At 46.8% G+C, this 24228-nt stretch overlaps 1 protein-coding gene across 1 annotated transcript in view; it reads right to left on the bottom strand.

Annotated features, from left to right (window-relative positions):
• Nucleotides 1-24228, bottom strand: part of LOC148147019 (uncharacterized) — a 205592-nt gene that overhangs the window by 75525 nt on the left and 105839 nt on the right. Inside the window, exons 7-8 of the mRNA XM_087996851.1 lie at nucleotides 13136-13391; nucleotides 12919-13053 (exon numbers count right to left, since the gene is read on the bottom strand). The gene's annotated coding sequence lies outside the window, so the exon portion shown is untranslated. The remainder of the gene's footprint in view (nucleotides 1-12918; nucleotides 13054-13135; nucleotides 13392-24228) is intronic.

Below are 24228 nucleotides of genomic sequence, written 5' to 3' on the forward strand. Positions count from 1 at the left end.
TGTAGCTCGGGTGCTCGTTGTTGTGGTTCTGTTCGCCGAGCTGGGAATTTGTGTTGCAGACGTTTCATCCCCTGTCTAGGTGACATCCTCAATGCTTGGGAGCCTCCTGTGAAGCTCTTCTGTGATGTTTCCTCTGGCATTTATAGTGATTTGTATCTGCCGCTTCCGGTTGTCAGTTCCAGCTGTCCGCTGCAGTGGCCGATATATTGGGTCCAGGTCGATGTGCTTATTGATTGAGTCTGTGGATGAGTGCCATGCCTCTAGGAATTCCCTGAGAGAGAAGGCGAGAGACACAGCAAGAGAGAGGCGGGCAAGAGGTGCAAGAGAGTGGGAGAGAGTGGGCAGATAAGAGAGAGAGTGTGAGAGAGCGAGAGAGAGGGAGAGGTAGAGAGCGAGAGATCGAGAGCGAGAGAGAGGGGCTGGAGCGAGAGAGTGGCAAGAGAGACAGACGGGGCGAGAGAGAGGGAAAGGGGCGGATATGAGAGTGACAGTGTGAGAAGGGGAGAGAGAGCGAGAGCGAGAGGAGAGAGAGCGAAAGTGATGGAGGGGCGAGACAGAGAGGAGGAGAGGGCGCGTATACTAGAGAGACAGTGTGATAGAGCGAGATTGAGAGAGGGAGAGAGTGCAAGAGCGAGAGAGGGGCGCGAGCAAGTGTGGGGGTGAAGAGAGAGGGGCGAGAGAGAGAGGGAAATGGGGGAATAGAGAAAGGGATAGAGAGAGAGGACAGAGAGGGAGGGAGCGAGAGAGAAAGGGGAGAATAGACAGAGAGATAGAGAGAGAGGAGAGAGAGAGGGAGGGAGAGAGAGAGGAGAACGAGAGAGAGAGAGTGCGATAGACAAAGGGATGAGAGAGAGAAGGGCATGCGCGAGAGAGAGAGGGGCGCGAGAGGGCAACAGTGTGAGATAGAGAGAGAGAGAGAGGGAGAGAGAGATGGAGAGTGAGCGAGAGAGAGCCAGAGGCAGCGAGGGAGAGAATGTGGGGCGATAGAGGTAGAAAGGTAGAGAGAGAGTGGGAGAAAGGGGGTGTAAGAGAGAGAGGCGCGCGACTTAGAGAGAGCGACGCGACAGGACGACAGGGAGGGGGTAAAAGAGACAGAAAGGGGAGAAAAGGGGTGTAAGTGAGACAGAGGAGCAAGAGAGGACTACAGTGAGGGGGAGAGAGAGAGCGAGAGGGAGAGAGAGGGAGAGAGAGAGGGTGAGATAGAGGTACGAGAGAGGGAGAGAGGGGACAGATACAAGAGAGAGTGCGTGCGACAGCGAGAGAGATAGAGCGAGAAAGATAGAGTGAGAGAAAGAGCAAGAGAGAGAGCAAGAGGGAGCGGCAGTGAGAGCGGCAGAGAGACCAACAGAGGGGGCGAGAGAGAGAGATGCAATAGAGAGGGAGAGAGGGGGCAGATGCGAGAGAGAAAATATGAGAGAGCAAGAGAGAGAGGTACAGAGAGACTGACAGAGTGCAACAGAGAGATGAGGCGAGAGAGAGGTGCAAGAAAGAGTGAGAGATGGGGCAGATATGAATGAGAGAGTGTGAGAGCACGCGAGAGAGAGAGAGACAGAAAGAGAGACAGAGAGAGGGGTCGAGAGAGAGGTGCAATAGAGCGGTAGAGATGGGGCAGATATGAGAGAGAGAGTGTGACAGTGCAAGAGAGAGAGCGAGTAAGAGAGCGAGAAAGAGACCAAGATAGAGAGCGAGAGAGTCGGCAAGAAAGAGAGGGGGTGAGAGAGAGGTCCAAGAGAGAGGAATAGAGGAGCAAGATACGAGAGAGAGAGAGCGTGAAAGCGCGAGAGATAGAGAGTTAGTGAGAAAGTGAGACTGCGAGAGAGAGACAAGAGGGAGAGCGAGAGAGAGCATGGGAGACGAGAAACAGAGAGCGAGTCAGAGCGAGAGAGTGAGAGAGAGAGCACCAACCCCAACCACGTCTGTCACCTACCCCTCCCCCTGACGCCCCAACCCCGACCACAGCACTGTAGTTATGTCTTCCCTTATCAAAAGGACAACTCTCCCTTCTCACTTACTTGTCCTTCTGTCTTCCCTGTAGCTTCTGTATCCTGGAACACTGAGCTGCCAGTCACACCCTTCTCTCAGCTATGTTTCTGTTATGGCGATCCCAGTCCCCAAAGCTAACCCATGCTCTGAACTCATCTGCCTTACCAGTCAGACCTTTCTTGTTGAAACAAATGCCCTTTAAACCAGAAGTCTTTTCCCTCCCTTGACTGTGCTCCTGGATGTCCTGAATAGGAAACTTGTTCTCGATGGCTGATGTATTTTACCCTGACTGGTCGATGGCCCCTCTCTTACTCAGAATCCAAAACCCCAGGCAAACTAGCTAAAACCATCTCGGGTAACACGAGCAAATCTCCCCCCAGGGATACTGGTGACTCGCTGGTTCAAGTCCAATCCGTCACACTTTTCCAGGTCATCTCTACCCCAGAAGAGATCCCACTGATCCAATATCTGGAAACCCTGCCTCCTCACCAGCTCCTCAGTCACATATCCATCCGGCCTATCTTTCTATGTCTATCTTCAATGGGGAGAGTGGCACTAGGAGTAATCTGGAGATCATTACCCTTGAGGTCCTGCTTTTTAAATTTCTTTCTGAATGCCAAACACTCTCGTGACCGGAATCCATGGACATGGGATGTGCAGAATGACCTCTGGCTGTTCACCCTCCACTTTCAGAACGTTCAGCAACCGGTCAGAAACATCCTTGACCCTGGTACCCGGGAGGCAGCACACCATCCTGGGATGTCTTCTGCAGCCACACAATCTCTTGTCTGCCCCCCTCACAACTGAGTGTCCCATCAGTGCTGCGATCATTAGAGAGGATCTGGCAAATAGAGACTGGGAGGGACTACCTGCAGTTGAGTCTATATTAGGAAAGTGGGAGAATTTTGAAGTGATGCAGTGAGAACGCAAGGCGTGTTCCTTGAGGAGTGAGTAGTAAAGGCATCATGTCCATGGAATACTAATCAAGTGAATCGTGAGTTTGATAAAGAAATTACAGTGCAATAAAATCAGGTGAAGCCCTTCACAAGGATAGAGAGTACAAGGGGATTGTAGAAAATGAGAGAAAACAATTGTCATGAAATATATTTGGCAGATATAATTGAAGAAAAGCCACAAAGTATCTTATCAGTATAGTTATAGTAAGAGGATTCTCAGCTGTGGAGCGTATTAGAAACCAAATGAACAATCTGTGCATGGAGGCAGAGGAAGGAGGTGAAGGACGAGGGAATAATAAAGGCAGCAAACCCAGCTAATACTGATCAAGCGATATTGTGAGTTTGATAAAGGAAATACAGTGCAATAAACACAGGTAAAGTCCTTCACAAGTATAAAGAGTGCAAGGGTGGGGTGCTTAAAAATGAGGGACATACAATGGTCATTAAATATCCTTGTTCGATAGTGTTAAGGAAAAGCCACAAGGTATTTTAGCAGTACAATTAGAAAAAGAGAATTACTGGGGAAAGAGTAGGACCTGTTAGAAAGCAAAGGGGCAATCTGTGCATTGAGCCAGAGGAAGTAGATGAGGTCTTCAATGAATACTTCACATCTGTATTCACACAGGAGAAATACATTGTAGCCGGGGAGTTCAGTCGAGATGGTGAGTTTCGAGAACATGTTAAGATCAATAAGGATTATATGTTTTCACAGGCATGAAGGTGGAGAAATCCTCAGTGCCCAATGAAATGTATCCCAGACAGCTATGGGAGGTAAGTGAAGAGGTTTCTGGGGCCATGGTGGATATATTTAATACTTTGCTGGCAACAGGTGAACTGTCGAATGACTGAAGGATAACTAATGTGGTTCCTTTGTTCAAGAAGGGCAGCAGGGATAGACCAGGTAATTACAGAGCAGATAGTCTGTCAGGAGTGGGAGGGAAATATTGGGAATAATTCTGATGGACAGTTTGAATCAATAATTAGAAAGGCAGGGATCGATTAGGAATAGTCAGTACGGATTTGGTAGGATGAATTCAGTTGAGGTTTTTGAAATGGTGTCTGAAAGTATTGATGAGGGCAGTGCAGATGATGTGCGTTACATGGAGTTGAGTAAGGCCTTGGACAAGGTCCCACATGGAAGGCTGATCCAAAAGTGTCGAGCCCATGGGATCCAAGGCAAGTTGGCAACTTGGATCCACAATTGGTGGAGGGTTGTTTTTGTGTTTGAAATTCTTTCACCAGCGGGTGTACCACAGCGATCTGTGCAGGAACCACTGTTGTTTATTAAGTACATTAATGACTTGGATGTGATAGCAGAAGGTGTCATTAGTAGGTTTGCAGATGACATGAAAGGTGAGAGTGCTGTCCACAGTGAGGAGGGTGGTCTCAGGCTATGGTCTGAAGGTTGAGGTTGGAACAGAATTTCAAGTGAGTCATTTCAATTTACAAGGCACGCAAGAGCACAGCAGGCAATGAGGGAAAACTGAGCAATTAAACTACATTTACATTGATGTAAAAGGCCTGCTAGGTAAGGCAGATGAACACATGGCATGCTTGGGAACATGAGACCGTGATATCACAGGTTAGGTCACAGGGGATTAGGGAGGGCTAGCCAAGTGGGTGTAAAAATAGCTTGACAGGAGGAGACAGAGGGTCGTGGTAGAGGCTTGTTGTTCAGACTGGAGGCCTGTAGCCAGCAGTGTGCCAGAAGGAACAATGCAAAGTCTACCGTTGTGCATCATTTATAGAGAGAATATAGGAGTCATTGTTAATTAGTTTGTGGATATAAAATAACTAGGATTAGAGTGGGCAGTGAAAACAGTTATCAGCGAGGATGTTGATCAACTGGGATAGTGGGCCAAGGAATGAAAGATGGAGTTTAATTCAGGTGTTGGATTTAGTTAACACAAACCAGGGAAGACTAACACAGTTAGACAATTCCTGAAGAAGGGCTTATGCCCGAAACGTCAATTCTCCTGTTCCTTGGATGCTGCCTGACCTGCTGCGCTTTTCCAGCAACACATTTTCAGCTCTGATCTCCAGCATCTGCAGCCCTCACTTTCTCTCAAAGACTAACACAGTTAACAGTCGGGTCTTGGAAAGTGTTGTCAAACAAAGAGAGAGAAAGGGTTGCAGTTACATTGTTCCTTGGAAGTGACATCACAGGTGGACAGCGTTGTGAAAGCAGCATTTTGCACACTTGCCCTCATGGATCAGAGCATTGAGGACATGTGTTGGTACATCACGATGCCGCTGTACAAGACATTGCTGGGTCTCCAGTTGGAGTACTGAGTAGAATTCTGATAATCCTGCTTTGGGAAGCATTTTCTGAAACTGCAAATGCAGCAAAGATTAACAAAGATGTTACTGATACTGGAGGGTTTGACTTATACGGAGAGGCTGGATAAGCTGGAAAGCAAAACAGGGGAATGTGATTGCTTTGGCAGACAAGGTTAAGTTGAATGCAAAGAGTTTCTACAGTAAACAAGTACATAAAATCAACTCAACATACAATAGGTTCCCTCAAAGATCAAAGAAGCAATCCATGTCTGGAAGCATAGGAGATGGCTGAGACCCTAAACGCCAGAAATTACTGCACACAGGTCAGGGAAAGAAGCAATGATGGCTTGAAAAAAAGTCCCGTTTATGGAAGAGGTGATGCTGGAGGTCTTAGAACACAAATGTAGAGAAAGCCCTAAGCCCTGAACAAGTGTATCTCAGAACATTTTGGCAAAGTAGTGGCGGGGACCCTAGCAGAAATATTTCTATTATTGTCGATTGTATTTCCTTTTGGCGTAGGTGGCTGAGGGCTGACCTTGCAAAGGTGCATAAAACGATGAGGGTTAGATGTAAGGTGCATAGCCCAGGTTTTTACCTCAGGGTAGGGGAGTTGATATCTAGAAGGCATAAGATTTAGATTTCTTACAGTGTGGAAACAGGCCCTTCGGCCCAACAAGTCCACACCGACCCTCCAAAGAGCAACCCACCCAGACCCATTGTTCTACATTTACCCCTTCACCTAACACTACGGGCAATGTAGCATGGCCAATTCACCTAACCTGCACATTTTTGGACTGTGGGAGCAAACCGGAGCATCCGGAGGAAACCCACGCAGAGAATGTACAAACTGCACACAGGCATTGCCTGAGGCGGAAATTGAAGCAGATCTCTGGCGCTGTGAGACAACAGTGCTAACCACTGTGCCATCGTGCCGCAAAAATATGAGTTGAGAGAGGAAATATTTAAAAGGGACCAGAGGAGAACATTTCCACACAGAGGATGGTGTACATATTGAGTGAGGTGCAGAGAAGCGGTAGAGAAAAGTACAATAACAACATGGAAAAGACATTTGGGCAGGTACATGGGTGTAGACGGGATATGGGCCAAACACATGCATATGCGACTCATTCAGGACCCATGGTCAGCAAGGACTAGATGGACCAAAGGAACCGTTTCCGTGCTGCATGACTCTGACTCCAGTTATTGGAGGAGGAGACGATCGAGGTAAGGCATGTTGTAGACACTAAATCAAGTTACAGTGAGAGGTTTAATAGTTTGGAATGCAGTATATTACAAATATGTGGAGGGACTATTGGGAAGGGAGGAGGTTATATGGACAGAAACTATTACAGGAGTTAAAAATTATTGAAGACACTAGTCCACAAGCTATGCCATAGATACAGTGTTGGAGAGGGAATACAGAACAGAAAGATCCTAGGCAGCATTCCCAACCTCTCGTGGGAGGCCTGCTTTCCCCTCTGTTGTACTGAGGAGAAAGTGAGGTCTGCAGATGCTGGAGATCAAAGTTGAAACTTTATTGCTGGAACAGCACAGCAGGTCAGGCAGCATCCAGGGAACAGGAGATTCGACGTTTCGGGCACAGGCCCTTCTTAGGAATGAGCAGAGAGTGTTCAGCAGGAGAAGATAAAAGGTAGGGAGGAGGGACTTGGAGGAGGGGCGTTGGAAATGTGATAGGTGGAAAGAGGTCAAGGTGAGGGTGATAGGTCAGAGTAGGATGGAGGCGGAGAGGTCAAGAAGAAGACTGCGGGTCAGGAAGGCGGTGCCGGGCTGGAGGGATTCGGCTGAGACAAGGTGGGGGGAGGGGGGATGAAGAAACTGGTGAAGTCCAAGTTCATCCCCTGTGGTTGGAGGGTTCCCAGTCGGAAGATAAGACGCTCCTCTTCCGACCGTCGCGTTGTTGTGGTTTGGCGGTGGATGAGTCCAATGACCTGCATATCCTCGGTGGAGTGGGAGGGGGAGTTGAAATGCTGTGCTACAGGGTGGTTGGGTTGGTTCGTCCGGGTGGCCCAGAGGTGCTCTCTGAATCGCTCCGCAAGTAGGCGGCCTGTCTCCCCAATATAGAGGAGGCCACACCGGCTGCAGCGGATGCAGTAGATGATGTGGGTGGAGGTGCAGGTGAATCTGTGGCGGATATGGAAGTTTCCTTTGGGGCCTTGGAGAGAAGTGAGGGGGGAGGTGTGGGCACAAGTGTTGCACCTCCTGCGGTTGCAAGGGAAGGTGCCGGGAGTGGAGGTTGGGTCGGTGGGGGGTGTGGATCTGACAAGGGAGTCGCGGAGGGAGTGATCTCTACGGAAAGCTGATAGGGGAGGGGAGGGAAATATATCCTTGGTGCTGGGGTCTGTTTGGAGGTGGCGGAAGTGACGGCGGATGATGTGCTGTACATGGAGATTGGTGGGGTGGTAGGTGAGGACCAGTGGGGTTCTGTCCTAGTGGCGGTTGGAGGGGCGGGGCTCAAAGGCGGAGGAGCGGGAAGTGGAGGAGATGCGGTGGAGGGCACCGTCGACCACGTTGGGGGGGGAAATTGCGGTCCTTGAAGAAGGAGGCCATCTGTGTTGTACGTATTTTGAACTGGTCCTCCTAGGAGCAGATGCGGCGGAGACGAAGGAATTGGGAGAATGGGATGGCGTTTTTACAGGGGGCAGGATGGGAGGAGGTGTAGTCCAGGTAGCTGTGGGAGTCGGTTGGTTTGTAGTAGATGTCCGTGTTGATTCGGTCGCCTGAGATAGAAACAGATAGGTCTAGGAAGGGGAGGGAGGAGTCCGAGACTGTCCAGGTGAATTTGAGGTCGGGGTGGAAGGTGTTAGTGTAGTGGATGAACTGTTCAACCTCCTCGTGGGAGCACGAGGTAGCGCCGATACAGTCATCAATGTAGCGAAGGAAAAGATGGGGGGTGGGGCCAGTGTAGTTGCGGAAGATGGATTGTTCCACATACCCTACGAAGAGGCAGGCATAGCTGGGGCCCATGCGGGTGCCCATGGCTACTTCTTTTGTTTGGAGAAAGTGGGAGGATTGGAAAGAAAAGTTGTTCAGGGTGAGGACCAGTTCGGTCAGTCGAAGGAGGGTGTCGGTGGAAGGGTACTGGGTGGTACGGCGGGAAAGGAAGAAGCGGAGTGCTTTGAGTCCTTCGTGATGGGGGATGGAGGTGTACAGGGACTGGATGTCCATGGTGAAGATGAGGCGTTGGGGACCAGGGAAGCGGAAATCCTGGAGGAGGTGGAGGGCGTGGGTGGTGTCACGAACGTAGGTGGGGAGTTCTTGAACTAATGGGGACAGGACCGTGTCGAGGTATGCCGAGATGAGTTCGGTTGGGCAGGAGCAGGCTGAGACGATGGGTCGTCCGGGGCAGTCATGTTTGTACTGATGTACTGTTGTACTGATGCTCACTAAGACAGTGATAACTGTGACACTCCCGATGCTGTCTTAGTACAACATAAAGTAGAGGCAGTGATTGATCCTTGGGTGTGTCTGTACAATGCTCCCCCTCCAGCACCTATCCATGTCATGTCTTGTTAGCCGAGGTTTGGAACCCTCTCATTGCTCTCTGCTTTTTGCACTGTGAGTGATCTTACCTCGCTGCAGCATTTATTGAAGGCTCCAGATCACCCTGCCCTTTGTCTCTCTGGCTGACCAACCATTTTCAATGAGGTGATGGACGAGACAACAAGCAATTGGAAAGTCTATTGAATCAGGAACATCCTGAATACGTACATGAGACAGCGAAATAGACACCATGCAAAATTAGACTGATGCAGTGAGAGTTACTCATGCAGAATGGTGTTGTGTCCCACAGGGATTTGGAAAATCCCAGTCTCCATCCCTGCCCTGTGCTGCTGCATCTCTCTGGAGTGGAGAATTCTGTTGGCTCAGGATCTGGAGTAGCTGCAAGAGCGAGAGTCACTGACAGAGGCATCAATTAGACCCACAAAGTGAGGGATACCGCATGCAGAGGTACTGCGTGATATCACCAGAGTGCTGGAAGATTTCAGGATCACACTGTTGTGTAGGAAGAATGGGTTTTGCTTCATGATTCACTGGTATAATCAGTCAGGAATGAGCAACCAGTGAGCATCAAAGTGATGGCCTAGTGGTATTATTGCTATAACATGTATCCGAAACCTCAGCTAATGTTCAGTGGAGACACGTTTGATTCTCACCATCAGAGATAGTGGAATTTGAATGCAATAATTTAAAAAGTGTAATTAACAATCCATGAATAAGTATGAAACCATTGCTCATGGACAAAAAGCCCAAACACTTCTCCTTTCAAGAAGGACATCTACCCATCCTCACGTGGTCTGCACGACATACCCACCTTAAAGTGATTGCCTCTCAATTACCCTCTGAAATGGCCGAGCAAGCGTCTCAGCTCAAGGGCAGCTAGGGCTGGTCAAGAAAGGCTGGTCAGCCAGAGACACCCACATCCCATACCTGTTATAAAAAATATCCATTAGGATGGTCCCACTGGAGCCGTGCTGGGACCAATATGCTGACCAATCATGTCGGTCGGTTTATGGACAGAGCTTTAAAATGACAGAGAAGATGCAGAGACAGAGTTCAGGTGAAATCATCTTTCCAAATCCAAAGAAAGGAGGGGAAGCATCGGAAAAGCATGGGAATGTGACTGAAGACAAGCAGAAAGGAACAGGAAGGCACAGAGTTTAACTAAAACTGTACACCAGTGAATAGGTTGTGACAGGAAATGGTGGGAAACAGTGAATTGTGTCTTTTTTTTGGAATGGACAAAGTCTCTGCAATAAGGTAGGTGGATTTGTGGCACAGAGATAAAAGAGATTTAGACACCAGAGAGACATGGTTACAGTGCGAACAAACGTTGGACATTAATATTCAATGGTTCACAACCTTGAGGATCTAAGGCAAAATGGGCAACAGGAACAATAATGGATAACAAACGCATTACAGAGAAAGCATTTGGCCTCAGATCATGAAGTAGAGTCAGTCTGAATGTAATTTCTGCCTACTACTTGCCAAGGACACAAGCAGCAGAATAGTTTTAGACCACCGAACAGTGTGTTTCATTGCTCATCACTGCATTAAACAGGAACTCATTGGAATTTTTTTACAGGCACATTGTGATAATTTTTGGAAAATTTAATATTCGCATAATCTGGGACAGTCATACTGACAACAGTGATATTGGAAGAGGAGTTCCGAGAATTTTTTTCAGTGTTACGTTGAATAACACATTGTGCAACTGGCTAGAGACGTAACTATCTCAGATCGACTGTTGTGGGACGAACCTTTGTGAATGAGCAATGTCACCTGGGGAGATCGTCCGGGAAATTGTGATAAAGTGCAGTTTAAAGAAATATAACGTTTTAAAGTGAATCACAGAAAGGACAAGTTACAATAAGAAACAAAAATAGCCAATTGCATAAGTTTGACAGGAGAAGTGACCAAGGTAAACAGTCTAAACAGACTGAAACATGTGCCTGTAAATGAACAGTGGAAAGTATTTTAAGTAACAGTGTAAAACACTCAACGAAAGCACATTCCATTGACAATTCCTCAGCAACATCTCCACACACATCCCTCACTCAAGACAAAATGAATCATATTAGACTATCAGGCTGACGAGATAAGCAATAAGTGCTTAGAATCCAGAAGTGAGAGTGTGCTTTAGGAATAAGTGTTAAATGGATTGGAAAGGGTCTGCTAGCAGGAGGAGGGCAGTTAGAAGGGGAATCATTGTCAGGGTTTAATGACACGACAGGAACAGGGAGAGGTGCAGGTTTTGGAGATGGTGAGAGTGTTACAGAGAGTGGTCAGGGACTGAACGGTGTTACAAAGCCAGTACGGATTGCTGCAGCTGGAGGTGATGCAGAGATAGGGAGGGACATTGGAGGGAGAGCATCAACCAGCTGTTCAACGAAAACCACCACTTCAGTTTCCACAAGATTTTTCACACACAGTATTGACCATCCTCAGGCCATGGGATTATTCACAAACAGTATTGACAATCCTCAGACCACAGAATTACACACACAGAGAACTGACCATCCTCAGGCCACAGGCTTCTTCACACACTGTATTGACCATCCTCAGGCCACAGGATTATTGACACACAGTACTGACCATTCACAAGCCACAGTATTATTCACACACAGTTTTGACCATTCACAGGCCACAGGATTATTCACACACAGCATTGAACAACGTCAGGAAACAGGATTAATCGCACACAGTATTGGCCATCCTTAGGCCAATTGTTATTCACACACAGTATTGACGATTCACAGGCCAGAGGATTATTCACACAAGGTACTGACCATTTATTAAACAAAGGATTATTTACACACAATATTGACCATCCTCAAGCCACAGGATTATTCACACACATTATTGAACATCCTCAGGCAACAGGACTATTTATACACTGTGTTGACCATCCTCACGTAACAGAATTGTTCACACAGAGTATTGACCATTATCAGGCCACAGGACTATTCACACACAGTACTGATCATTCACAATCCACAGTATTATTCACACACATATTGACCATGCTCAGGCCACAGGATTATTCACACATAATATTGACTACCCTCAGGCCACAGCATTATTCACACACAGCATTGAGCATTCACAGTGCAGAGGATTATTCACACACAGTATTGACCATGCACAGGCCACAGATTATTAACACACTGTTTTAGCCATGCACAGGTCACAGGATTATTAACACACAGCATTCACCATCCACAGGCCACATTATTATTCACACACAGTATTGACCATCCTTCGGCCAAGGGTTATTCACACACAGTTTTGACCATCCTCAGGCCGCAGGATTATTCACACACAGTATTGGCTATCCCCACATCACGGGATTTTCCATACACAGTATTGACCATTCACAATCCAAAGGATTACTCACACACAGTATTGACCATCCTAAAAACACAGGATTATTCACACACAGTATTGAACAACCTCAGGCAACAGGATTAATCACACACAATATCGACCATCTTTAGGCCAAGTGTTATTTACATACAGTATTGACGATTCACAGGCCAGAGGATTATTCTCACATGACACTGACCATTCACTAACCAAGTGATTATTCCCACACAATATTGACCATCCTCAAGCCACAGGATTATTCAAATTGAGTATTGACCATTATCAGGCCACAGGACTATTCACACACATTATTGACCAGCCTCAAATATCAGGATTATTGACACACTGTACTGACCATCCTCAGGTCACAGGATTACTCACACACTGTATTGACCAGCCTACAGCCACGGGATTTTTGAAGACACTGTCTTGACCATTTACAGGTCACAGGATTATTCCCACAAAGGATTATTCACACACAATATTGAACAATCTCAGGCAACAGGATTAATCACACACAGTTTTGACCATCCTCAGGCCACAGGATTATTCACATACAGTATTCATCAACCTCAGGCCAAGGGTTATTCACACACTGTATTGACCATCCTCACGCAACAGAATTATTCACACAGCGTATTGACCATTATCAGGCCATTTGACTAATCACACACAGTATTGACCATCCTCAGGCCACAAGATTATTGGCACCCAGTATTGACCATCCTCAGGTCACAGGATTACTCACACACTGTTAGCCAATATTTGGAGCCATCCCATTGCTCTCTGCTCTGTGCACTGTGAGTGATCTTACCTCGCTGCAGGATTTATTGGAGGCTCCAGATCTCCTCTCCCTTTGTCTCTCTGGCTGACCAACCATCTTCAATGATGTGATGGATGAGACACGCAGCAAATGGAATGTCGCTTGAGTCAGGAACTTCCTAAATACCTACAGGAGACAGAGAAGTAGACAGACTCTGATATTAGGGTGATGAAAACACATGCAGAATGGTAATAATTGCCATACTGACCTGGAAAATCCCAGTCTCCATCCATGGCCTGTGCGGTCTCATCTCTCTGGAGTGGAGGATTCTGTTACCTCAGGATCTGGAGTAGCTGCAATAGCTGACAGAGGCTGCAATTAGACCCTCACAGTGAGTGATACCACATGGAGTGAGACTGAGTGATATCAGCAGAGTGCTGGAAAATGTCGGATCAAGCCATTGTGTAGGAAGAAGGGGTTTTGATTCGTGGTGCTGCTGGTGTCAGTGCTCAGGGATGGAAAACCTGTGAGAAGGCGAAATGATGGCCTGGTGGCATTATCGCTGTGCTATTTATCCAGAAACTCAGCCAATGTTAAAACCCCACCATTGTAAATTAGGGAATGCCTGAGTGCTGTGTGAACTAGAGAAGGTTACTGTGATATCAGGTACTCTAGAGGCTCGAGGAAGGTGTACAGATGGGAGGTTGGTAAGGACTGAAGAGTGTTAGAGATAGGGTGGGCTGTAGGTTCTGGACAAGATGATAGAGATAAGGATTTATGAAGCTTTTTTGAGCACAGTGACCATAACTGTTAGCTTCGAAGACAATATGGAAAGAAATAAGGGCAATGCAGAAGCTAACTATCTAAAGTTGGGGAGGCGTTATCATTATCATGAGACTGGCAAGCCTAGACTGCAAGGATCTACACTCGTTGGAGTCTCTGTGTGGAACACGGGAGATGTTTAATCTGATCCAGTGAGAATTCAGAGTCAATGTGTTTTGCGAGGAGTGAATGGTTCAGGCAGCCCATCCAGCGAATACTGATCAAGCGATATTTTGAGTTTGATAAAGAAAATACAATGCAATAAAAACAGACAAATAGCTTCAAAAGTATAGAGAGTGTGGGGTGGGTGGGTGGGTGTGCTTAAAAATGAACAGGCAAACAATGGTCACAAAATATCCTTGGCAGATAATGTCACGGAAAAGCCACGAGGTATTTAATAAGTACAGTTAGAGTAAGAGGATTCCCAACTGAGCAGTGGGGCATGTTAGAAACCAAAGGGACAATCTGTGCATGGAGCCAGAGGAAGTAGGTGAGGGCTTCAATGAATACTGTATTCACACAGGAGAAAGACATTGTAGCCGGTGATGGTGAGGTTCTGTAACATATTAAAGATCAATGAGAAGGAGGCGTTAACTTTTTTTCACAGGCAAAAAGGTGGAGAAATTCCCAGTCACAATCAAATATATCCCAGGCTGCTATGGGATGTAAGGGAGCAGATTGCTGGGGCCCTAGCGGATACATTTAATACTTTGCTGGCCACAGGTGAAGTGCCCAATGACTGGAGGATAGCTAATGTGGTTCCTTTGTTCAGGAAGGGCAGCATAATATGCCAGGTAATTACAGAGCAGACACTCTGACAGCATTGGGAGGGAAATTATTGGAAACAATTCTGAGGGACAGGATGAATCAACATTCGAAATAACAGGAATATATTAGGGATTGTCTGTATGGATTTGGTAGATGACTGTCCTCTGATATTGAGGAAGGCAGTGCAGATGATGTGGTTTACATTGAATTCATTAAGGTCTTTGACAAGGTCCCACATGGAAGGCTGGTCCAAAAGGGAAGAACCCATTGGATCCAAGGCAAGTTGGTAAATTGTATCCACAATTGGTGGAGGCTTGTTTTTATGATTGGAAGGAGGAGAAAGTGAGGTCTGCAGATGCTGGAGATCAGAGCTGAAAATGTGTTGCTGGAACAGCGCAGCAGGTCAGACAGCATCCAGGGAACAGAGAATCGGTGTTTCGGGCATAAGCCCTTCTTCAGGAATTATGATTGGAAGCCTTTCTCCAGCGGGTGTACCATAGGGATCTGTGCAGCAACCATTGCTAGTTAGTATGTACATTAATATTTTGGATGTGAAATCAGAAGGAATCATTCGTAGATTCGTAGATGACATGAAACGTGAGGGTATTGTCAACAGTGAGGGGGGATGGTCTCAGGCTGCAGTCTGATATCGATCAGATGATAAACTGAACAGAGTAATGGCAGATTGAGTTTAATCACTGTGAGGTAATGCACTGTGGGAAGTCTAGTAAGCGAACGATGTACATCATGATGGTAGGTCCACCTGGAGCACTGAGGAACACAGGGACCTTGGTTGACATGTCCCTGGATGTCTGAAGGTGTCAGCATAGGTGAACAGGGTGGGGAAGACACCTGAACTGGGAGCAGGAGGGGGACTCATATCCTGGTGGGGAGAGTTGCTGGAGCTGCTTGAGAGGATTAAAAATCATCTGGCATGGGTGTGGGACACCAAATAGTCGTGAGGCCAGAAAGTAGTTTGAGGCTAGTACAGATGTTCAAGAAAGCAATATAAATAGATAAGGCAAGCAAAAACATAGCAGACAATGAGGGGAAATTGATTAATTAAACTGCATTTATTTCAATGCAAAGGGCCAGATAGAAAGGCAGATGAACCCACAGCATGGATGGGAACATGGGACTGGAATACCATAGGTATGACAGAAACACAGCTGAGGGATGGACAGGACCGGCAGCTCAATGTTCCAGGGGACAGATGCTACAGGAAGGATAGAACAGGAGGCAAAACAGGAGGAGAGCTGGTGGTTTTGATTGGGGGAAACATCCTAGCAGTACCTATTCATGCAAGATTGCCCAGTTAAGCGATATTAGTAGAACTGAGAAATAAAAATGGATCATCAGTTTGCTAGGATTGTATTACAGTGATAGGCAATGGGAGATAGAGGAACAAATATGTCAGGAGATCTCACATATCTGTTGGAATAATAGGGTTGTAACAGTAGGGGATTTTAACCTTTCCAAACCTGTACTGGGATTGCTACTGTGTTAAGCATTTGGATGGAAGGAATTTGTTAAGTGTGTTCCACAAATTCAGTCATTATGGAAATGGCACAACAGGAGAAAGGGGCTAAACCTGACCTCGCCTTGGGAAACAAGGTAGGGAACGGGTCTGAGGTGTTAGTGGGGGAGCACATGAAAGTCACCACAATTGTATTAGTTTGAAAATAGCGATGGAAAAGGACAGGCCTGGTCCACAAGTTCAAGTTATACTATGGAGCAAAATAGTATTAGTCATGAATTTTTAAAGTTGATATGGGGAGGCTATTTGCAGGTAAAGGGAAGTCTGGAAAGTAGGAAAATTTTAACACCAAGATGAAAGGAACGTTCTGCCCTAGCACGTTCCTGTTAGTGTGCAGCTCAATGTTTAGTTCCCTGAGCGCCACAGTCTTTATCCACAGTAAGTTCCAAAGTGAAATATTTATTTCGGATCATGTAGTTTCACACATCGTTGGCTTCATTGATCAATAAGGATATCGGTTTTGTCCCAGCTCTTCTTTTGCGCTTAATACACTTGTAGACTGGAGGGTGGCATTGTGGACAGTGAAGAAGGTTGTCTCAGATTACAAAAGAATCCTGATGAAATGCGTGAATGGCTGAAAAAGTGTAGATGGAGTTCAATCTGAATAAATGCGAGGTAATGCATTTGGTACAACAAAAATGGGCAGGGCTTATACAATTAATGGCAGGACCTTTGGTAGTGTGGTAGACCAGAGGGACCTCGGGGGTCTGGTACATAATTCTTTGAAGTTTGCAACGTGGAGAGACAGGATGGTTAAAAAAAGGTGCTTGCCACACTTGCCTTCATTGATTAGTCCTTTGGATACAAGAGTTGGGAAGTCGTATTGAGATTATAGACGTAATTGGTGAGTCCTCTCCTGGAATACTGTGTCCAGTTCTGGTCACCCATAGAACATAGAACAATACAGCACAGAACAGGCCCTTCGGCCCACGATGCTGTGCCAAACATTTGTCCTAGCTTAAGCACCCATCCATGTACCTATCCAATTGCCGCTTAAAGGTCATCAAAGATTCTGACTCTACCACTCCCACAGGCAGTGCATTCCATGCCCCCACCACTCTCTGGGTAAAGAACCCACCCCTGACATCTCCCCTATACCTTCCACCCTTCACCTTAAATTTATGTCCCCTTGTAACACTCTGTTGCACCCGGGGAAAAAGTTTCTGACTGTCTACTCTATCTATTCCTCTGATCATCTTATACACCTCTATCAAGTCACCCCTCATCCTTCGCCGTTCCAACGAGGAAAGGCCTAGCACTCTCAACCTATCCTCGTACGACCTATTCTCCATTCCAGGCAACATCCTGGTAAATCTTCTCTGCACCCTCTCCAAAGCTTCCACATCTTTCCTAAAGTGAGGCAACCAGAACTGCACACAGTACTCCAAATGTGTCCTGTACAGTTGCAACATCACTTCACGACTCTTGAATTCAATCCCTCTGCTAATGAACGCTAATACACCATAGGCCTTCTTACAAGCTCTATCCACCTGAGTGGCAACTTTCAAAGATCTATGAACATAGACCCCAAGATCCCTCTGTTCCTCCACCTCACTAAGAACCCTACCGTTAACCCTGTATTCCGCATTCTTATTTGTCTTTCCAAAATGGACAACCTCACACTTGGCAGGGTTGAACTCCATCTGCCACTCCTCAGCCCAGCTCTGCATCATATCTAAGTCTCTTTGCAGCGGACAACAGCCCTCCTCACTATCCACAACTCCACCAATCTTCGTATCATCTGCAAATTTACTGACCCACCCTTCGACTCCCTCATTAATAAAAATTACAAACAGCAGAGGACCCAGAACTGATCCCTGCAGAACTCCACTTGTAACTGGGCTCCAGGCTGAATATTTGCCATCTACCACCACTCTCTGACTTCGACCGGTTAGCCAGTTTTCTATCCAATTGGCCAAATTTCCCTCTATCCCATGCCTCCTGACTTTCCGCATAAGCCTACTATGGGGAACCTTATCAATTGCCTTACTAAAATCCATGAGGAGAAAGTGAGGTCTGCAGATGCTGGAGATCAGAGCTGGAAATGTGTTGCTGGAAAAGCGCAGCAGGTCAGGCAGCATCCAGGGAACAGGAGAATCGACGTTTCGGGCATAAGCCCTTCTTCCTGAAGGAAGAAGGGCTTATGCCCGAAACGTCGATTCTCCTGTTCCCTGGATGCTGCCTGACCTGCTGCGCTTTTCCAGCAACACATTTCCAGCTCGTTACTAAAATCCATGTATACTACATCCACTGCTCTACCCTCATCCTCATGCTTGGTCACCTCCTCAAAGAATTCAGTAAGACTTGTAAGGCAAGGCCTACCCTTCACAAATCCGTGCTGGCTGTCCCTAATCAAGCAGTGTCATAGAACATAGAACATAGAACACAGAAGAATACAGCGCAGTACAGGCCCTTCGGCCCTCGATGTTGCGCCGATCCAAGCCCACCTAACCTACATTAGCCCACTATCCTCCATATGCCTATCCAATGCCTGCTTAAATGCCCATAATGAGGGAGAGTCCACCACTGCTACTGGCAGGGCTTTCCAGATACTCATAAATCCTATTCCTCAGTACCCTTTCCATTGTCTACCACCGAAGTAAGACTAACTGGCCTGTAATTCCCGGGGTTATCCCTATTCCCTTTTTTGAACAGGGGCACAACATTCGCCACTCTCCAGTCCCATGGTACCACCCCCGTTGACAGTGAAGACGAAAAGATCATTGCCAACGGTATTGCAATTTCCTCTCTTGCTTCCCACATAATCCTAGGATATATCCCGTCAGGCCCGGGGGACTTGTCTATCAAAGTTTGTGCGAAGATTTGAAGCTCGGGTGCTCGTTGTTGTGGTTCTGTTCGCCGAGCTGGAAGCTTTTGTTGCAAACGTTTCGTCCCCTGGCTAGGTGACATCATCAGTGCTTGGGAGCCTCCTGCGAAGTGCTTCTTTGATGTTTCCTCCGGTGTTTATAGGAGACGCAGACAACAAGCAACATGAATTCGACTGGGACAACACTACTATCATAGGGCAATCCAGACAGAGAACAGCCAGGGAATTCCTAGAGGCATGGCATTCATCCACAAACTCCATCAACAAACACATCGACCTGGACCCATATATACCATAATATACTATCCACTACAGCGGACAGCTGAAACTGACAACCGGAAGCGGCAGGGACAGACCACTATAAACACCGGAGGAAACATCAAAGAAGCGTTTCGCAGGAGGCTCCCAAGCACTGATGATGTCACCTAGCCAGGGGACGAAACGTTTGCAACAAAAACTTCCAGCTCGGCGAACAGAACCACAACAATGGACTTGTCTATCCTCAAGTTGTTCAAAATGTCCAACACATCTTCCTTCCTAACAAGTATCTCCTCTAGCTTATCAGTCCATTTCACACTCTCCTCTTCAACAATACGGTCCCTCTCGTTCGTAAATACTGAAGAAAAGTACTCATTCAAGACCTCTCCTATCTCTTCCGACTCAATACACAGTCTCCCACTACTGTCCTTGATCGGACCTACCCTCGTTCTCGTCATTCTCATGTTTCTCACATACGCATAAAATGCCTTTGGGTTATCCTTGATCCTATCCACCAAAGATTTTTCATGCCCTCTCTTATCTCTCCTAATCCCTTTCTTCAGGTCCCTTATGGCTATCCTGTATCCCTCTGGCTATCCTGTATCCCTCTGCTCTGTCTGAACCCTGTTTCATCAACCTTATGTAAGCCTCCTTCTTCCTCTTTACAAGACATTCAACCTCCCTCGTCAACCAAGGTTCCCTCGCACGACCATTTTTTTCCTGCCTGACAGGTACATACATATCACGGACACCTTGTACCTGTTCCTTGAAAAAGTTCCACATTTCCACAACATCCTTCCCTGACAGCCTATGCTCCCAACTTATGCTCCTCAGATCCTGTCTTACAGCATCGTAATTACCCTTCCCCCAATTGTAAAACCTACCCTGTTGCATGCACCTATTTCTCTCCATAACCAAGGTGAAAGTCACAGAATTGTGGTCACCATCACCAAAATGTTCACCCACTAACAAGCCCATCACTTGTCCTGGTTCATTACCGAGTACCAAATCCAATATGGCCTCCCCTCTGGTCGGACAATCTACATAATGAGTTAGAAAAGCTTCCTGTACACACTGCGCAAACACCGCCCCATCCAATCTACTTGATCTAAAGAGCTTCCAATCAATATTTGGGAAGTTGAAATTGCCCATGACTACTACCCTGTGGCTTCTGCACCTTTCCAAAATCTGTTTCCCAATCTGTTTCTCCACATCTCTGCTGCTATTGGGGGGCTTATCGTAAACAACCAACAAGGTGACTGCACCTTTCCTATTTCTGACTTCAGCCCATACTACCTCCAAAGGCAGATCCCCCTCGAACTGCCTTTCTGCAGCCGTTATACCATTTCTAATCAGCAACGCCACCCCCCTCCTTTTTTTATCACCCTCCCTAATCTTACTGAAACATCTGTAACCAGGAACCTCCAACAACCATTCCTGTCCCTCTTCTATCCACGTTTCCATGATGGCCACAACATCGTAGTCCCAGGTACCAATCCACGCCTTAAGTTCACCCACCTTATTTCTGATACTCCTTGCGTTGAAGTATACGCACTTGAACCCATCTCTGTGTCCGCAAGTATTCCCTGTCAGTGCTACCTTCTTCACTGCCTCCCTACATTCTTGGACATCCTGACAAACAGCTAGCCTACTTGCTGGACTACAAGCTAGTCCCATCCCCCTGCCAAATTAGTTTAAACCCCCCCGAAGAGTGCTAGCAAACCTACCCCCCAGGATATTGGTGCCCTTCTGGTTCAGGTGCAACCCTTCCTGCTTGTACAGGTCCCATCTTCCCCAGAATGCAGTCCAATTGTCCAAATACCTGAAGCCCTCCCTCCTACACCATCCTTGCAGCCACGTGTTCAACTGCACTCTCTCCCTATTCCTTGCCTCACTGTCACGTGGCACCGGCAACAACCCAGAGATGACGACTCTGTCTGTCCTAGCTTTTAGTTTCCAGCCTAACTCCCTGAGCTCTTGAATGACCTCCCCACCCCTCTTCCTACCTATGTCGTTGGTGCCAATGTGCACCACGACTTCTGGCTGCATACCCTCCCCCTAAAGGATTCTGAAGACATGGTCCGAGACATCTTGGACCCTGTCACCTGGGAGGCAACAAACCATCCGAGAGTCTCGCCCCTGTCCACAGAACCGCCTGTCCGTCCCTCTAACTAGAGAGTCTCCTATAATTAGTGCTCTCCTCCTCTCCCCTTTCCCTTCTGAGTCTCAGAGCCAGACCTCACGCCACAGACCCGGTCACTGCAGCTTACCCCTGCTAGGCTGTCCCCTCCAACAGTATCCAAAGCGGTATACTTATTGTTTTGTGGAACGACTACAGGGGATCCCTGCACTGCCTGCTTCCTCCCCTTCCCAACTCTAACTGTTACCCAGCTACCTCTGTTCTCTGGCGTAGCTATGTCCCTGTAGCTTCTATCTATCACCCTCTCAGCCTCTCGAATAATCCTCAGTTTATCCAACTCCAGTTCCAGTTCCCTAACTCGTTCTGTGAGGAGCAGGATCTGACTGCATTTCCTGCGGACGAAGTCGGCAGGAGTATCGGTGGTCACCCCTACCTCAAACATCCTGCAGGAGGAACATTCCACTGCCTGCGCTGCCATTACTCTACACCTCGTCTGTGAAAACAAGAACACTGAGTAGCTTACCTGTGGACTTTAAAATTAGGTTAGAGGAGGAAGATGGGAGGGAGGCTCTACTATGTAGGGCCTGGGGTCTAGAACACACCCAGTTATAGAAAGGATATTATTAAGCTGGAGAGGGTTCAGATGAGATTTACTGAGATGTGTATGGGTATGGAAGGTTTCAGTTATAATGAAAGGCTGGATAGGTTGGTATTTTTTCATTGAAACCTGAATGTTGACAGATGACCTTATAGAAGTTCATAAAATAATGACGGGGATAGATAGAGTTAATGGAAGTTGTCTTTTCCCGTGGACAGTGGATTTTCTAGGAGCTACACTTTTAAGTTTAGAGGAGAGACATTTAAAAAAAAGACATGAGGGCACATTGTTACACAGTGGGTGGGTAGTGTGTGGAATGAACATCCCAAAGAAGGGGTGAATGTGTGGACAACTACAATGTTTAAAAGACATTTGGATAAGTGCAGGAATAGGAAAGGTTTGAAGGGATATGATCCAGGAACAGGCAGGTGGGAAAAGCACCAAGACATGGCTTGGCTGGTGGTGAGAAGGGCTCTGCCTATGAGATCCTTTACGCACGCCCAGACTCTCAGCCGCACCGCACGCTGCCCTCGAAGCGGCTGCGGGGGGGGGGGGGGGGGGGGAGACTGTCTACACAACAGAAGTATACTTTTCTATAATTACCTGGGTCATCTCTATTGCCCTTTTTGAACTAGGGCACAACATTTGCAATCCTCCAGTCCTCTGGTACCAAACCTGTAGACAATGATCAAAGGATCTGCTATCAAAGCAGAAGGCTCTGCTATCTCCTCCCTAGCTTCCCAGAGAATCCTAGGATAAATCCAATCTGGCCCAGGGGACTTCTCTACTTTCACTCCTTCGAGAATTGGCAACACCTGTTCGTAACTAACGTCGATCCTTTCTAGTTTAATATCTCGTACTTCATTCTTCTCCTCTACAATATTCTCCTTTACCTGAGTGAAAACCGATGAGAAATGTTCATTTAGCACCTTTCTGATCTCCACAGGGTCCACACTCAACTTCCGACTTCTGTCTTTGATTGGCCCTATTTCTAACCTAACCATCCTTTTATTCCTCACATACCTATAGAAAGCTTTAGGTTTCTCCTTTATTCTATTTGGTAAAGACTGATCGTGTCCTCTCTTTGCTTTTCTTAACTCTCTTTAAATCCTTCCAAACTGATCTGTAACTCTCCATCGCCTCATCTGTACCAGCTTGCCTCATCAACACATAAGTGTCCTTCTTCTTCGTAACAAGAGATGCCGTTTCCGTTGTAAACCACGGTTCCCTTACCTTATCACTTTCTCCCTGCATGACAGGGACATACCTATCAAGGACACGCATTATCTGTTCCTTAAAAAGCTCCACATTTCCATTGTCTGCATCCCCTGCTACGCCATTCTATGCATCCTAATTCCTACCTAATCGCATTATAATTGCCCTCACCCCATCGATAACTCTTGACCTTGACTCATGCACTTATCCCTTTCCATCGCTAAACTAAACCTAACTGAATTATGGCCAATTGCTGTAAAGTGTTCATATGCAACTAATTCAAACACCTGGCCTGTTTCATTACCAAGCGCCAGATTCAATGTGGCCTCCCCTCTTGTCGGCCCTTCAACATATTGTGTCAGGAAACCCTCCAATATACATTGGATAAAAACTGATCCACCCGCCGTACTAGAATTATAGCATTTCCAGTCAATGTTGAAGAAGTTTAAGTCGCCCATAATGACCACCCTGTTCCTTTCACTCCTACACTGAATAATTTTGCTAATCCTCTCTTCCACCTCCCTGGAAGTCTGCGGAGGCTGATAAAAAAAACTCCAAGCACTGTGATCTCTCCTCTCCTGTTTCTAACCTCAGCCCAAACTACGTCTGTAGACGAGTCATCATCAAATTTCTCTCAGCCACCACCTTGACTAACATGACAAGCATGGACCAGTTGCGGTGCTTCAAACTCCATGAGGCAGCCATATTATCTATGACAGACAGACTCAGTCTGGAAGCTCCTCTGTCCTTAAGACCTTATGCACTGCCTGCGCTCCTCCATTTCCCCTTTGCACGTTCCCTTTCCAACCCACCCCACCTGCATCACTCCACAATTGGAGCTGTCAAGGCCAGAAGTCTGTGGAATTGCCTCCCCAAACTTACACAGAACATATTTAAACCCGGAGAAATTGATTGTGTTTTTTGGATTTCTTTCGCCAGTTAATATAAATGGTTTGGATGTGAATAGAGGCGGTACAGTTAGTAAGTTCGCAAGTAACACCAAAATTGGAGGTGTGGAGAGTGAAGAAGGTCATCTCAGAGTACAATGGGATATTGATCAGATTGGCCAATGGACTGAGGAGTGGCAGGTTGGGTTTAATTTGGATAAATGTGAGGTGCTACGTTTTAGAAAAGCTAATCCGAGCAGGACACATACACTGAATTGTAAGGTCTTGGACGGTCTTGCTGAACAGAGA

This window comes from Chiloscyllium plagiosum, unplaced genomic scaffold (assembly GCF_037043375.1).
Source record: "Chiloscyllium plagiosum isolate Xiang-an unplaced genomic scaffold, Cpla_swu_hap1 HiC_scaffold_18, whole genome shotgun sequence".
Taxonomy (NCBI): domain Eukaryota; kingdom Metazoa; phylum Chordata; class Chondrichthyes; order Orectolobiformes; family Hemiscylliidae; genus Chiloscyllium; species Chiloscyllium plagiosum.